Below are 5,588 nucleotides of genomic sequence, written 5' to 3' on the forward strand. Positions count from 1 at the left end.
GGGAGTGGGGGTGGGGGGAATGGTCTGAGAAGAAGAAAAAAATAGTTATGGAGGGTTGAAGAGTGGGGCGGGGGCGGCGAGGAATCTTACTGAAGAAGAAAGAGGGGTTGGGGGAGGGGGAGTGAAGAAGAAAGGGAATTTTTTTAAAATTAGTTTTATTAAATATATGTGTGGCATCTTTTTTAAAATAAATATTACGTGGCAATAACGTGGCAGTGACATGGCAGTGATGTGGACGCGTGTGTAGTGCACCTCCATTTGTGAGAGTGGTAATGTATTTTAAGGGGGTATTTAATTCACTTAAAAGTTGTTAAGGGGGTATATAATTTTCCGTCTAGTTAAGGGTCTAAAGTAAGTTTTGGCTGCAAGTTCGGGGTGTTTCGATGTATTATCTCTTTATTACTCCCTCCTTGCATTTCCTTGCCATCGAAAATTTATTAAGTATTAATTTCATAAATTCATTTTATTAATTAATTGAAAATTTAAATTTAATTATTAATAATCATTCTATTTTATTTTACTTGATTTCTATATTAGAAATAGTCATTTTAATTTCTTGTTCAGACTATAAAATTAAGAGAATTTTCTTATACATTTCTCTTTCTATTCTTAGTATTAAGTAACATATAAAATAGTAATAGTCAAATTCTAAAATCCCAAAACATCATCAATAAAGTCAATTTGGTAAAATATACCCTAATAATTTTTTAACAAAAAATATGTCAAGTCAACAAGTATCAAATAAAATGAAACAGAAAAAGTACGTTATATAATCATTTGACTTGATTTCATAAATTAGACAAGTAAATTGAAACTGTTATAAATGTATTTATGTGAATGTCTATGAAGATCTAATAAGATCTATCAAGATCTAGCTGGTATCTATCGGGATTTGAAGTATCTGTCTTTTAGTAAAAAAAAAGAGTATTTTTTCCTATAAATAAAGGGGTTTTGTTCATTGTATTCTCAACATCTTATGATCTCTCATCCTTTAAGAGAAATAAAGAAATCTCCCTCTTCTCTCTATTTATTTATGTTGTTCTCTATTTATATTTTATAACACACTACAAAAAATGGATATAGTTGCGAGGGTTTATTTACGGGGATTATTTTAATCTTTGCAAAATTATATTAAATGCGGCGGTTACAAATGTGCCGCTAAAAATTATATAATTTGTGGGGGGTTAACCTCCACTATCTATCAAAAAAATACCGTCAAAAACTTATATAATTTGCGAGGATTTTAACACCCGCTATCCATTCTAAAAAAAATACTGCTCCAAATAATATAATTTGCGGGGGGTTTAACCCCCGCTATCCATAAAAAAAAATACCGCTAACACAAAGTATATTTCCCCCTTTTTTTCCCCCAAAAACATTTGTCTCTCTCATTTTTTTCAAAAATATTTCTCTCATTTTCCCAAAATATTTCGCGTCTGCCATTGCTACTAGGAGGTACGCCAATCGTTATACACAGTGGGAGATCTCCGTCCATTTTCTTTCCAGCTCCGATCAACTGCTAAGGTCTCCATTAGCTTTTTGTAGATGTAAAACTAGCTTGCTTTAGCTTTATCTATTGTTAATCGTCTGGTTATTAATGAAAATTTCTAGTTTACGTTATTGATTTTGCTTAATTTCCAGTTTTTCTTCGTTGATTTTGCTCGATTTTCCTGTTTTCTTCATCGACTTTGCCTCATTTTTCTTTTTTCTTTATCAATTTTGCTTGATTTTCAGTGTTTCTTCATTATTTAGAATGAGTTTTCTCTTTGTCCAATTTAAGAAATTTCATATCAATTATGCCCTAATTTAAGTTTAGCTCATAGAAAAAATAATAGAAAATCAGCTATATGTTCAAAGAAGTCCATTTTTTCAATTAAAACGAAGAAGATGAAGAATTTCATGACTTTGTTTTCTTATAGAGAATGCCATGAGTTTGAACTGGCCAGGAAAGTAACAAGATGAGTGAATGAAAGTGCTGTTAGAAATAAGAAATTGTATTTTCCAAGATATCAAATCTAGTGAATAGAAGAATTATAAAAATAGATTGTGGATTTCTTGTTTCTGTGGGTTGCTTCTTAATCTATGAGGTTAAGACAAAGGGGTTGCTGCATTGGTATTTGGTTGTGAATTAACCAGTGCCTTTTTATTTTCTGCAAGGACGATAGTAAAGAGGCAGTTGCACAACAATTTCGCTGGTTTATTTTTTGGATTGTCATTTACTAGGTCCAATCCCGCGTTTGTGCAATCTATATGGTTAAATTAGATTTGACTCAAGAGTTGTATTTAGGTAAAGGGGTAAATAGGTGTTGTACGTGTTATGAATTGCTTTTGTATCTACTAAGTGGCCTTTTGTTCTATGTATGTGAGGTATCAATTAATGTCAAGGGTGTGTATTATGCATATATAGCTCATGATATGTGTAGGCAGCAACCTGTATTTTTTGAATCCTTGTGCAAGGAATTACCAAAAATGTTGTGTCAACAAATATGTGAAGGATTGATCGAGTAACACGAAGTTATGCAACACCAGGGTGATGTAATACATTAGTAACATTGCATTCTCTTGCGCACTGTTTCGGCATCTTGCTCCATACACAACCTACTTAGACTAATCGAAGATATGCTAGGCTTCTATATTTCATTAAGAAGCCGTTTGGCCATAGAAATTATCCATTTTTTATTTTTTTTTCACTTTATAGAATTTGTGGTGTTTGGCCATAGATATTCCAAAAACAATTCCAAAATTGTTTTCTGAAAAGTAAAAACAACTTTTTGTTGTTTTTCACTTTTTTTCCAATTCCAATTCCAACTTTTATTATTATTACTACATATAACCCCATTTTTTTTTAATATTACACAAAGCCCTTATTGCACAAATCCACAACCAACAATCATAAACAAATGCCAACTACTATTTGTATTTTTCTTTCACTATAATATTACACAAAGCTTATTAACTGCACTAGATCAGAATAACTTGAGAGTTTTGCAAATTCAATTTGGAACACATATCCGCAGTCCTATATCACTTAAACAGTGCAAAAAATATTATATTCAGTACTTATTTGCTAACTTTTCTTTATGTGTTGCAATGAGCAATCAAAATATCAAAAGTAGTTGCATAGCACTAAGATTAGCAATATAAATTACAACTTTCACCTCTTGTGATAAGTATATGGTCAATAAGTTGCCCAGGCAAGCACTTCATGATTCAGAACTAATTATGCAGACTAATAATAAATGCAACTTTACGGGGGCAAGTAAATTGTTTGTGTTGTATTTGCCCTGAGCAACCAATATTTTTTCATCAGAATATATTGTGGAATGCATTTTGTGAACCAAAGCCAAAATCGTCAGAATATTTTTTCGTCAGGTGATTTCTTGAGACATTAAAGCCACTTAAATCAGTAGATAAATTAGTTGGGCAAGTTTGATAGTTTTTAAAGGTTTAGGACATAAAATTAAATTTAAAAAGGACTTTTCAAAAGTCTAAAAACATCTTTCAAAAACACATGGCCAAACACAACTCTAACTCCAACTCCAACTTTAACTCCAACTTCAATTTTTTTTAGTTTTTATGGCCAAACGCTTACTAAATGTATTCTCCTTAAAATTGCAATTCCTTTCAAGGATTTCCATGACTCTTTCAAAGTCGGGATTAGGAATTATGATGTGGGTCTTGAAATCGAATTGAATAATACAATAAAGTACCTTCGTTTTGTAGTTTAATAGCCCACGTACAATGCAAATGCCAAGAAAGTCTACCACAACAACATACCCAGTATATTCTCACCAAGTGGGTCTGGAGAGGGTAAGTCTACCAACCACACACTGTGTTTCATGGTTTGTATTAGTCACTTGTTTAATTTGTTGCTGCAAGGATCTGAAACCATATAATCTTCTGATGGATCGGAAGACGAATGTGCTCAAATTAGCTGATTTTGGACTTGTTACGGCTTATATTGTGCCCATCAAGAAGTACACGCATGAGGTAATTTTACTACTCTACTGTAGCATCTATAATCAATAATCATGCATCTATGCTATCTTTATATCCCTTGTGTGTGAAAATATTCCTTTTTTCTTTAGATATTAACCCTGTAGTATAGAGCCCCTGAGGTTCTTCTTGGAGCTACTCATTACTGCAGACTAGTTGGCATGTGGTCTGTTGGTTGTATATTTGGTAAAATACCTATTCATACATCCTCTTACGAGTGATCTTTATCTCCTTTTAGGTTGTATAATATTATAGTATTATTAAACATAGAGTTATATATGTTCTTTTGTGGTTCAGTTTCAACCTCAGCTGAACTAGTGACAAACCAAGCCCTCTTCCCTGGAGACTCTGAGCTGCAATAACTGTTTCACATTTTCAGGTTTAGAACTAAAAATCACTTGCTTTTGAGCTTTGTTCCTCAACTATTCCACCATTCTAATGTCAACATAATTACGGTGTAGGTTGCTAGGTAATCCTAATGAACGATTCTGGCCTGGGGTAAGCAAATTAGTTAACTGACACAAATACCCCCAATGGAAACCACAACCACTCTCGACTGTTGTACCTAGTCTAGCTGAAGATGGGATTAACCTTCTACAGGTAGTTTTTTTTATGTAAAAACTGATGGTTGTCTGATTTGATTAGCCTGTTAGAATGAGATGATTTATGATTTGGATTACCATTTACTATGCCTAATCCTGCGTTTGTGCAATCTAATCTCTGTGTTTTAAAAAGAATGCAATACACACTTTATTCATAATTATTTGGCAAGTGTTAGCTCAATAGTAAATTCTTTTCCAATAAGAATTGATAAACCTGTCATTTCCAGAACACCAGATGCACTTCTATCAATTTTTGTTCCAATTTTAGTGGTCAAATTATATGCACTTACTTTGCTCACCCCTTTTTTCAATCTAAGAAAGTGACTTCGTGTATTGTGCAATTCTTATTCAAAGCAAACTCTTCATTCATAACCTTTGATCTGAGATATAACTTGTTATTCACAACATTAGTGTGAAATTTCACAAGGCTTCATTTTCCTCCCTCTCCTCCCATTTCAACGTCTTCGCCATCGTCCATGAAGACTTCTCCTAAACTATTTCCCATGCTGTTGATGGTAACAAGTAGTTCAAATGGAGTTTTCCTTGCTGTTCTTGTCCTTCCACTGCCACTATATTTTCCTCTCGGAGGTGCACATTGATATGATCATGAGGCGCATCTAGGTTGATGTAGCTACCAGATTTCATATTTACGTAGTTTGAATAATTGAAGAGATTGAACCAGGTACCGAATGGAAAATATGCATTAACTGAAACCGCACTAGATGCCAGTACTGGTGATATCATTAATCTGTTATCGATTAAAAACTAAGAGTCGATAGTGTAAGTGTTTGTGTCCTCGGGGAATGAGAAGAAAAGAGGTCGTGCTATAGGGATGTTTTTGGTATGTGCCTCGAGCATTAACGTGTAGAAGTATGGTAAGAGCCTGTAGTGTAGTCCAAGCACTTTCTTTGTTGTTGCAGCTACTGAATCCCAGATGTATAGCTCTTGATGGATAGTGAAATTCTTACTGTGGTCCCTTGCAAAGGGATA

At 33.5% G+C, this 5,588-nt stretch overlaps 1 long non-coding RNA gene across 2 annotated transcripts; it reads left to right on the top strand.

Annotated features, from left to right (window-relative positions):
• The first annotated feature begins 1,215 nt into the window (after window positions 1-1,215).
• Window positions 1,216-5,317, top strand: LOC107860870. Of its 2 annotated transcripts, XR_007052687.1 has the most exons (4): window positions 1,216-3,990; window positions 4,089-4,182; window positions 4,294-4,375; window positions 4,458-5,317. It is a non-coding gene; the product is annotated as an uncharacterized LOC107860870 (long non-coding RNA). The 2 variants fall into 2 exon arrangements; XR_007052688.1 differs by lacking the exon at window positions 4,089-4,182 and having other exon boundaries at window positions 1,220-3,990.
• The last annotated feature ends 271 nt before the right edge of the window (window positions 5,318-5,588 follow it).

The sequence above is a fragment of the Capsicum annuum genome, chromosome 2 (genome assembly GCF_002878395.1).
Source record: "Capsicum annuum cultivar UCD-10X-F1 chromosome 2, UCD10Xv1.1, whole genome shotgun sequence".
NCBI lineage: Eukaryota > Viridiplantae > Streptophyta > Magnoliopsida > Solanales > Solanaceae > Capsicum > Capsicum annuum.